Raw genomic sequence first — 12,085 nt, 5'->3', positions numbered from 1 at the left:
TTGACTCTCTGGCATACATCCCTCCAAGCTCGTCGGTAGAGAACATCTCGCCGGCGCTCCACTGCGGCCACCAATTGCTCCAGAGCCTCATTGGTGAAGCACTCTGCTCTCTGTCTCACCTTCTCCATCTGGTCCAAGTTTTTAGCACCAGAGAAGGGCCTGCGCCGATTCTGAGGCCTGCAAGGCGCAGAGTGTGGATGCTGAAGCTGACTGACCCACCCCTTTAAGAGCTGGCCGGCGCCGGGAAGTCTCGTGGTCATCGGTAATTGAGAGCACCTGCGCAGCGCCCGTCCGCTCCGATATTGGGTTGCGCCGGAAGTTTAGCGCCTTAGGAGCCCCGTGTAATGCCTGAATTCGCGCCTCAATCACCTTTAGGGGCGATGCAACCCAATATCACGCCAGGTGGCGATAAGTTGCGTCTGGCTATAAACTTTGCGCTGCGCCAATTCTAACGTCCCAAGCGGGGCTATACCCAATTTCTAGGCCTAAGAGTTTAATAATAGCATAAGCTATTTGGTATGTTTTGGTTGTATGTTGCTTGTGAAACTGTGGGACTTTAGTGCTGTAGAACTAATGTATATCATCTGCTGTACTTTGTTCTTGCTCAGTTGTAAAGAATGGCTGGGGGTCTAGAATGAGGGGTCACAGTCTCAGGATATGAGGTAGGACATTTAGGACTGAGATGAGGAGAAATGTCTTCACTCGGAGGGTGGTGAACCTGTGGAATTCTCTACCACAGAAGGCTGTGGAGGCCAATTCACTGAATATATTTAAGAAGGAGATAGATAGATTTCTAGACGCAAAAGGCATCAAGGGGTATGGGGAGAGAGTGGGAATATGTTATTGAGATAGAGGATCAGCCATGATCATAGTGAATGGCGGAGCAGGCTCGAAGGGCCGAATGGCCTACTCCTGCTCCTATTTTTCTATGTTTCTATGTGCTTTGCTGATTCTTATGGCTTTTCGTAACAGGAAGAACTACAAAATGGAAACGCTAAATTATTAGGTGAAAACCATCCGCACTCTTCAAACGGGGGCTAGGGTGAGTGACTGAATGTTCAATTCAACAAACTTTGTTAAGCCGATGTCTTGTCTGCTCTCTCAGGTGGATGTAAAAAATCCCATGGCACTATTTCAAAGAAGAGCAGGGGAGTTATCCCTGGTGTCCTGGCCAATATTTATCCCTCAATCAACATAACAAAAACAGATAATCTGGTCAATATCATATTGCTGTTTGTGGGAGCTTGCTGTGCGTAAATTGGCTGCCGCATTTCCTACATTACAACAGTGACTACACTTCAAAAGTACTTTATCGGCTGTAAAGCACTTTGGGACGTCCGGTGGTCGTGAAAGGTGCCATATAAATGCAAGTCTTTCTTTCTTTGTAGAGAAGCCCTCTCTGATAGGGCCACAAAGGATGATATTTGACTCTGCTGCCATCCCTGCTATCTGCTGCATAGCTTTGGAGAGTTTTTGCAGTGCCATCATATAGTTCTGCTGTTCTGCAGGCTTTTGTCTTTTTTCTGACAGGACCCCTGCGATCATAGGATGAATGCTTAACAGCCAGAGTCTGATATCTCCTAAGCTTCCCGCAGGTACCTGATGCTTCATCTCCAATTTCTACCTGGGGGTAATTTTCAAATTGAAGGGGAATTAAAATGGGCCAGGTTCTACAATGGACGGGTGACCTGCTCTGCCAGGTTACTTCCCTCTCTGTATCACCCAAGTTACCCTATCTGGGCTGGATAACGCAAGTGAAGGGTTTATGCCAGAGTCGGTCAATCCATGCTGGCAGTGCCAGGTGTTGAAGGTCCTGGCATTGGCTCCTTCTCTAGCATTTTTCTTGCTTCTGGCTTCTGTGGAGATGAGAAGAATGAGAAATGTAATGTGTTCCCTGCTGTCCACTTTTTCCTTGCTGTTCAACTCACGTAAGGGTCTTCTCACAAACTATTCCTGATTTTTGACCATCAGCACAAGCCATTTGTAGTGCAGCCATCCTGTGTCCTGTTATTATCTCTACAATCAGAGCAATGTAAGATCTGATCTAAAAGTGATTAATGTGATCATTAGGTGGAAAATGGAATAATTAAGGATAGGACTTCTGATTGCTGTATGAAAACTTAATGGGGTAAAATTTTCATCTTTACCACCTGGGCAGTATAACAAGCGGATCACCCACCTGTTATAGAACATGTCCGAATTTTCATTCCATTTATTTTAATACTGTAGAATGAAAATCAGGCAGATTTTACAAAAGGAAAACAATCCGCTAGATTATTGCCCGTGCGGTAAAGATAAAAAATTACCCCAATGTGTCCGTATAACATTAATTTACACCCTGCTTTTGTGCAGGTGTAAAATAAATCCTGGCATTCTGAAATTCCGAGTTCTGCAATCTGCCACTAGAAGTGCAATAGGGCAGGACTTCCATCCATCCTGTGGCTCAGAACATAGGAAAGGACTCGGCCATTCAGCCCCTCGAGCTTTTGTGGCTCGGTGTCAAATTATATTTGATAACGCTCTTGTGAAGCACCTTGGGACATTTTACCGCGTTAAAGGTGCTACATAAATGCAAGTTGTTGTTGTTTTTCACACAAAGGGTAGTGGGAATCTAGAACTCTCGCCCCCAAAATATGTGGCTGCTAGGACAATTGGATCTTTCATGCCTAAGAAAGATAGATTTTTCTTAGGCAAGGGTGTCAGAGGATATGGAGCGAAGGTGGGTAAATGAAGTTGAGGTACAGGAAACTTTCGATTAACCGGCCACTAAATAACCGGAAATGTCGGTTAACCGGCAAAATTCAGGAGTCGGTTCAGATAACTTTTTTTACTTTTAGTTACTTTTTTTTACTCATTTCTGGCTGTGCAAGCGTCTAACTGAAGCTGTTGCTAAGCTACAGGGTTTGTTGCTAGGTATGTTTTAACTATAGCGCTCGATTCCCCGGCAATGTTGATAGACCGGCACCAGCTCGGTCCCGTCCGTTCAGAAAGTTCCCTGTACTGACCAGCCATGATCTAATTAAATAGCAGAGCAGGCCTGAGGGGCTGAATGGCAGACTCCTTTCCTATGTTCTGGGCCACAGGACGGATGGAAGTCCTGCCCTGTTGTACTTCTGGTGGCAGATTGCGGGACTCGGAATCTCAGAATATCTTCCTGAAAACTGAATACCAGGATTTATTTTACACGTGCATAAAAGTAGGGTGCAAATTAATGTTATACGGACACGTTGGGGTAAATCTTTACCTTTACCGCACGGGCTGAAATGTGGCGGACTGCTTGCCTTTTATAAAATTTGCCTGATTTTCATTCTATTGAAAGTAATGGAATGAAAATTCAGACGGGTTCTATAACAGGCAAGTGATCTGCCTATTACTGTATACTGCCCAGGTGGTGATGATGAAAATTTTACCCCATTAAGTTTTCATATAGCGATCAGAAGTCCTATCCTTAATTATTCCATTTTCTACCTAATGATCACATTAATCACTTTTAGATCAGATCCTACATTGCTCTGTTGGTAGATATTATAACATCTCCATAATGATGTGTATTGTCTCCATTCTTGATTAGCCTGTCCCCCTTAATGGATGAATAATTCTAATGGATAACATGGAAAAAAGTGGGACATTAATTATAAATCTGTTGACTTGCTGTCCCCTTCACCTGCTTGTGTTAGCTTGCTAATATTCATAAAACCCAGAAGAATTCATCCATCTGTATTGCCATGCCATTCCCATTTACTACACAGTCTGCTCTCTTAATGAAAGCCAATGCTCATTTGTGCCATATTTGAGCATAATGTTATGCCTTAGACTATGTTAGTTGGAGCTGGATTCCTGCTGCCAAAACTCATTTAATTTAGAGCCCTTAACAGTTTTCAGGAAGATAAGGCTTTTGTTTAGAGTTGAATGTAAGTCAAGTCCCATGGGTGAAAGAACAGATTTCTATAGCCTGTTCTCTTCTCCCACCCCTCATTACTGTGTTTGAAAAATTGAATTCAATCCATGTAATGTTGCATGAAGCGATCACCAATTGGAACACTTATAAATAGAGCTGACTGACCTAGAAATACAGGCACGTGACAATGGTTTTACTGCACCAACTTTACCAGAGAAATTTTACCACACTATCAATAAAAATGCAAAAGCAATAGTCACTGGACATCTACTAACCAACTGTAAAATACAGCAACCCTCAAAACTCAAAACTCCAATTTGAAGGTGAACACAGCCTCACTCAACATGACACATAAGCTAAGACCAATTTTTTCTAATGCTAAGCTTGAGATTGTGCAAAACAAACACTCTTGAGTAAAATCACACAGCACAATAGTGAAATTCATCAGAGCTGCGGAGTGCTTGGCAAACACTCATGCACACACACACACTTCCACATGACCCAAACTGCGACCTTGCAATTTATTCAGCATATATATGGGAAGCGTTTATTGTCTTACAGCCCAACAGCCCAGATGTATATTGCTTACTTTGACCTCCATTAAAAGTAAATTGTCTCACACAACGTATATTATTGCCTCTTATATCCTGCCTCTTACATGCTGTATGATTTTTGCCATTCCCATTTGCAACGTTTTATCTTTCCTGCCTCTTACATAAGCACAGTGGCCCAGAAATTTGGGTCGGGGGCTTCCCGCGGGTGCAAGCCCCCGATCTGCACTTACCTTGCGCGCCGGCCATTAAGCTGTGGTCCCCCGTGGGATTCCGATCCGGGGCCTGGTCCAGCTGCCGGCGCGCAGTGCTTGCGTATCCCAGGGGCGCAGTTAGTTCGATGCGGCCCCTGGGATCACGTGGGCCATGGGGAGCCAATCGGAGCAGGGAATGCTCCATTCATAAGTCTGACAGGAAGTGCTGTCAAGACTTATAAATACTACGGCCCCAAAATAGCACTAAATCTTGAAATAATTTTTTTTTTAAATCACATTTTTTAAATAAACTATAAATTACATGAAATAACTAATTTAAACAATAATTTACATTTTTGAAAAAAATAATTTTATTTTCTAACGGGTCTAAAAATAAACTTACCTTGCTTTAAAGTATTTAAAAATAATAAACCTGTGGAAAAAATGTTTTAATTTTAATTAATTCACCACTTATATCTTGTAAAAAGCAGGCCTTACGCCTGCTTTTTAAATTTCTAAATTCCGCAGGCTTACCCTCCCGGGAAAACCTGTAAAAATTTTTTTAAAAAAAACAAAGTTCGATGCGCACGTGCAGCCCCTCCTGCACACGCGTTTGACCTCTGAACCTCTTCGTTCAGAGGAACGGAAGTGCCAGTTTCCCATGCATGCGCAGTGCATGCAGGAAACCAGCACTTTCATCGGGCCTACGGGCGAGTACCCCGTGCGTACTCACCCGTGGAGACCCGAATTTCTGGGCCACAGTATGTTCTTTCAATTCCTTCCTCCCCTCCTAAACCACGCCCCCCCCCCCCCCCGTCTCTTCACCTGCTTAATGTAACGTCCGTGTGTAATTGAGACACGGACTGCAGGAGTTGGTTATAACAGGTGTTTACTGAATGGAGACAAAACTGGAACTACTATACAAAGTTACTGCACAGGCTTATATACCGGGGTGGTCACTACTGGTACTGCAGTATACAGGGGCTGCAGAATATAGGGCTAGAAATTCAATTTGGGGCGGCCAGCTCGCTCGCGCCCAGAAAGTAACGCTGCGCGCGGAGCCACTTGCGCCCGTCGGAAATTCAGTTTCAGCGCCCCAACTCGAAGGCGGCCGCTATTCAAGGGTTTCGGCGCCCCCGCTTGGGGCGCTGAAACTGAATATCGGCACGCTAGGTGCCGCAGCGCCACCCGCTGCGGAGCGGCAGGCTGCGGTACTGCAGGCCGTCCTCCCTCTCTTAAGGGGGAGGTGCCTGCAACAGCGAGATCGCCGCTCGCTAGTGCCGGCAAATGAGCCCGGCATCACGGAGAAGTGCCAGGCTCCCGGAAAACAGCCGGCAATGCCGCGGGGGGGGGAGGTGGAGGAGGCCGGGGAAGGAGGTGCGGGCAGGCGGCCGCCGAAAAAGCGGCCGACCGCACCTCCGCCTTAACTCGCCCCACTAACGCTACAGGACGGCCCCGTTTTCTGATCGCTGTTTGCGGCCACTGCGGAAGAGGTGGCCGCAACTAAATATGGCAGTCGGGCCGGTAGTGGGGCGGTAGCGGGGCACTGCGCACACCGATGATGTCATCGGTGGCGGCGCAGCGCTACTGGCTAACGCCACCATTACCGCAGCGCTGAATATCGGCGAAAGCTCAGCAAATGGCGCAAAAGCCCTCTTTGGGCGAAAACTGGGCGCAAAGCCCACTGAATTTCTAGCCCATAGTTCCTTCTTCAAAGCACATACACTACAATTCCTCCCCTTTTAGCTAAACAGTACATAACATTCAATTAATAATTAAATAACATATTTACAATTACAGTTGCTATATACATTAGCTGAAGTTAAGCAATTATAAATTCAGTCTTTGAGGAGGCTTCCTGATTCTGTCTGGAAAACGCCTCTTTGGGGTATCCGGTTCTTCTGGCAAAGTTGATTCGGGATCAACGTCGTTGTTTGGCTTGTCTGCTTCCAATATCACCGATTCTGAGGTAGACGCAATTGGTACTTTGGTTTCATCACCAGGTGTATCGGATCGTGGTGTGGATTTGACGTTTTCCAGTGACTCTAGAATCTGGTCAGCATGGCGTCTTACAATGCTCTCTCCAACGTCCACGGTATACATTAGAGGTCCTTGCCGTGTGTAGATCGTTCCTGGCTGCCATTTCTCTGTGCGGTAGTCCCGGGCCAAAACTGGTTGACCTATCTTAAAACTCCTGGTTGGCCTTTCATTCATATTCTGAAACGGCCTGTTCTCCACATCTCTTCTGATGTTTGGCTTAACCAAATCCAAGCGGCATCTTAGTCTTCGATTGAAGAACATCATGGCTGGAGTTTGGTTGGTAACCGCATGTGTCGCATTCCGGTAGGCAAACAAGAAGTTATCCACCTTGTGTTGTAGGGGTATGTCTTCATTACACATTGCCTTGATAGCCTTCTTGAATGTTTGAACGAACCTCTCAGCCAATCCATTGGTGGCTGGATGATATGGAGCGGATGTGTAATGCTTAACACCATTGATCTTTAAGAACCTCCGGAACTCTTCAGACACAAACTGTGGTCCATTGTCGGAGCAAATCTGTTCAGGCAGCCCATTTCTGGCGAATATGGTTCGTAAGACTGTGATGGTTTTTTCTGTGGTGGTTGAGGACATTTTTATTCCTCTGGCCACTTTGAATGTGCATCTACCGCAATTAAAAACATCGAGTCCATAAATGGACCAGCAAAATCAATGTGTACCCTTTGCCATGGAGATGAGGGCCACTCCCATGGATGTAGAGGGGCTTGTGGTGGGGCGTTTTGGACCTTCTGGCATCCTGTACAGCTCTTGGTCATCTCTTCAATTTCTCTATCGATTCCCGGCCACCACACAAACGCTCTGGCTAAGTTCTTCATTTTTACCCCTCCCAGATGACCCTCATGAAGCTCATTGAGCACTCTTTCCTTCAATTTGGGTGGAATTACTACTCTGGATCCACACATCAAGGTTCCTCGGCACACTGACAGCTGTTCTCTTCTCGGCGAGAATGCTGGCAACAGTGGTTCGCCATGTGCTGGCCATCCCTTCACCATTAAATCATAGACCCTGGAGAGTGTCGGGTCATTTAGTGTTTCCTTTTCTATGTTTGCATTCGTCACAGGTAGACATTCGACTATGGTCGAGTGGAATATCTCCACAGGATCCACTGCAGGTGCTTCTTCCACCGTCGGCAACGGTAGGCGCGACAATCCATCAGCATTCCCATGCTGTTTAGTTCCTTTGTACTCAATGTCATATTGGTGTGCCCCTAGGAAAAGGGACCACCTCTGTAGCCGTTGTGCTGTCATTATCGGGACGCCCTTCTTAGGGTTGAAAATGGAGACAAGAGGTTGATGATCAGTTAGTAGAGTAAATTTCTGTCCGTGCAGGTAGTGATTGAACTTCTTCACCCCCCACACCAGGCTGAGGGCCTCTCTGTCAATCTGGGCGTAGTTACGCTCGGCTGCAGTTAACGAGTGTGACGCAAAAGCTATCGGCCTCTCTGAACCATCAAGGGATTTATGTGACAGTACCGCTCCAATGCCGTAGGGAGACGCATCACACGCCAGTCTTATCGGTAGTGATGGGTTGTAGTGAGCCAATACTTCTCTTGAAGTGATCAGGCCTTTACACTTCTGAAAGGCCCGCTTACATTCATTGCTCCATTTCCATGCTACTCCAGTTTGTAGCAGGGCGTTCAGTGGGTGCAGAATTGTGGACAAATTCGGCAAAAACCTATGGTAGTAATTCACCAATCCAAGGAATGACCTCAGTTGCGACACATTTTCAGGCGCTGGAGCCTTAACTACCGCTTCAATTTTGTCAGGGGACTTATGTAACCCCTCTTCATCAATCACGTGGCCACAATACGATATTTGTTTCTTAAAAAACTCGCACTTGGGGCGATTGGCTCGTAGCCCATGTTCTCTTAGTCTAGTGAGCACCTGCTCTAGGTTGGCAAGGTGTTCACTGTCATTTTCACCTGTCACTAGGATGTCGTCCAAGTAACACTGAGTCCCCGGAATCCCTTGCAGGACTTGTTCCATCGCTCTTTGCCATATAGCCGGAGCTGATGCTACTCCGAATACCAGTCGATTATACTGGTAAAGACCTTTGTGAGTGTTTATCGTGAGATATTTCCTAGAGGATTCTTCAACCTCCATCTGCAAATATGCTTGCGCTAGGTCAATTTTTGTAAAGCGTTTCCCTCCAGATAGTGAGGCGAAAATATCTTCTATCCTCGCAAGAGGATACTGTACTGTGTGAAGGACTGGGTTCACAGTCACCTTGAAGTCCCCACAGATGCGAACCTTCCTTGGCTCCTCAGACTTATTGTTTACCGTTTTCTTCATGACAGGAACGATGGGTGTCGCCCACTCGCTCCAGTCTACCTTAGTTAACACGCCTGCATTCTCCAGATTCTCCAGCTCTGCCTCGACGGCTGGGCGAATTGCATACGGTACCGGTCTTGCTTTGAAAAACTTAGGAATTGCATTCTCTTCTATTTTTATCGAGGCGGTTACGCCTTTAAGAGTTCCCAGTTCTTGTTGAAATACCTCTTTAGCGTTAGCCAAGATTTTTGACAATCGTCCAGGTGTGACGTCGTCATCCTTTTTACCAGCCACCGTCGGTGCCTGAATGGAGTGCCAGTCTAAACTTATCTTTCTGATCCATTCACGTCCCAATAATGGTGGTCCACCATCTTGCAGTATGTACAGATACAATTTCTGTATTTCCTTGCCGTTGTATTCGACAGGCACGCTTATTTTCCCTCTGGGGTATACTTTCTGCCCCGTATATGTCTTCAAGACAATGGATGTGTCTTTCAAGGGTATGTGTGAGAATAGCCGCTCATAGTCTCGTCGATTCATGACGGTCAGGGCTGATCCTGTATCCAATTCCATTTTGACTTGGGACCCTGCTATCATGAGGGTGACCCAAATGGTTCGGTGATCCTCTTTTGTGATTACGTTGTGTAGTTTGAAACAGCTTAGTCTCTTGTTCCCGGATTCACTATCGCTCTTCTGGTCTTCGGAACTACTGTCCGTCATCTTTTGTACTTTCCTGTACTTTTCTTTAGTAGTCTTTTTGTTGTCGTTCGTCTTCTTCCCGGACCTGCAAACTCGTGCAATGTGTCCCATCTTTCCGCATTGCCTGCATGTTTTGTCTTTGGACCAGCAGTCCTTCTGGTCATGGGTTGTTCTGCCGCAGCGATAACATTTTTCAAATCCCCGTGTCATTTCATGGGTGCCGTATTCCTGTGGCTTTTGCTGTATTTCCGCAGCTCCCCTTGCTGCTGCTTCGTACGATACTGCCACGCTGAAAGCCTTATCTAGCATCAGCTCTTTCTCTGAGAGTAACCTCTTCTGGGTTCCTTCACTCAGGAGTCCACAGACAAATTTGTCCCGTAGGGTATCTGCCAGTCCTGCTCCAAACTGGCAGTGCTTTGATAGCTTGCGTAGTTCCGTAAGGTAATCAGCATTGCTCTCATCTTTATGCTGATTTCTCTTGTGGAATTTAAATCTTTCTGCTATCAGCAGCGGTGTAGGATTTAGGTGTTCCTGTAGGACATCAGCAATTTCATTAAAACTCTTCGCCATCGGTTGGACTGGAGTGATCAGGTTCCGCAATAGGCCGTATGTTCTTGCGCCCATTAAGTTTAGTAGTACCGATGCCTTTTTCTCATCGGCTACTTCATTTGCCTTGCAATATACTTCGACTCTTTCCACATATGTGGTCCAGTCTTCTATTGCATTATCGAAGGCAGTGATATTGCCAGTCTTCGGCATCTTGGAGATCTAAGATGGCGCCTCCTGCGCTTTGCCTTCTTCCCCGATTGAACAAAATGGCGCCTCCCGCGCTTTGCCTTCTTCCCCGCTGGTTTAAGATGGCGCCTCCCGCACTTTCTGTCTTTTCCGCTGCTGCTAGCGCTGTTGCTGCCGTTTTTATGCCTTGATGGCGACGCCCTATGGTCTTCGCGCACTTCCCCCCTGCGCTGCTGCCAACGCCGCTCTCCGCGGTCCCCGTGGCAAACTGCAGCTCCTCGTGGCTTTCTGCGCTTCTAATTTCTTTTATTTTAATTACTGTTCCCGTCGTCAGAGCAGACCCAATGGGACACTTTCCTCCCTCTTCTCGGGTCTGTACCTGCCCGGCTTCATAGCATCGGCTGCGCCCTGTGTGCGCCACCCTCTCTCTCTCTCTCTCTCCTCTTCCTGACAACACTGCTCGGCCCCGTTGAAAAGCCACCCGATCGAGCTCTAGCCCGCCGCAGCCCAGGAAGGCTGGATAACCAAGCCCAGCTCTCGACAGCCTCTCCTGCAAATCTTCGAATTCGATGAATCAGAGGGTGGTTGCCCACGGTCGCCGCCCGTTTCTTCTGTCTTTTTTTTTCTTTTTGGATTTCTTCCTTCTGGCCTCGACCTCTAACAACTTCGCTTCAGGGATGGATCCCCGTGAGGTGGTGCAGAACTGTAGGTAAGTTCGGATCTGTTCATCGCCAGTGTAACGTCCGTGTGTAATTGAGACACGGACTGCAGGAGTTGGTTATAACAGGTGTTTACTGAATGGAGACAAAACTGGAACTACTATACAAAGTTACTACACAGGCTTATATACCGGGGTGGTCACTACTGGTACTGCAGTATACTGGGGCTGCAGAATATAGTTCCTTCTTCAAAGTACATACACTACACTTAGGCCTAGAAATTCACTTGGGCGCGGGCAGCTCGCTCGCGCCCAAAAGTTAGCGCTGGGCGGGGAGGCATTAGTGCACGACATATATTCGTCTTCTGCGCCCCAATTCGGAAGCGGGCGCTATACCAGGGTGTGCCCGCCTCCGTTTGGGGCGCTGCAAATGAATATCGGCGCGCTAGTTGCCGCAGCGCCACCCGATGCGGTGCGGCAGGCTGCGGTACTGCAGGCCTCCTCCTTCTCTTAAGGGGGAGGTGCCTGCAACGGCCGGAGCCCCGATCGCGAGTGCCTGCAAAAGAGCCCGGCACAACGGAGAAGTGCTGGGCTCCACGGAAACCAGCCGGCAATGCCGCGGGGGGGGGGGTGGAGGAGGCCGGGGAAGGAGGTGCAGGCAGGCGGCCGCCGGAAAAGCGGCCGGCCGCACCTTCAGCTTTAAAGCGCCCCACTATGGCAGCAGGACGGCCCCGTTTTCTGTTCGCTGTTTGCGCCCGCTTCGGAGGAGGCAGGTGCAAATAAATATGGGGATCGGCGCGGTTTTGGGGCGTTACGGGCCACCGCGCACACCGATGACGTCATCGGTCCCGGCGCAGCGCTAACGGCTACCGCCGCCAATACCGCTGCACTCAATTTCCGCGCTACCACCCCGCCGGCACAAAAGACCTCTTTAGGCGCTAAGTGGGCGCAAGGCCCACTGAATTTCTAGGCCTTAATATCTGTTACATCTCCAGCTTTTTCCAGTTCTGATGAAGGGTCCC

This window comes from Somniosus microcephalus, chromosome 11, assembly GCF_052327205.1.
Source record: "Somniosus microcephalus isolate GS21.2 chromosome 11, FLI_Smic_1.0, whole genome shotgun sequence".
In the NCBI taxonomy this organism is placed as follows: domain Eukaryota; kingdom Metazoa; phylum Chordata; class Chondrichthyes; order Squaliformes; family Somniosidae; genus Somniosus; species Somniosus microcephalus.
Note: the sequence above shows the minus strand (reverse complement) of the source record.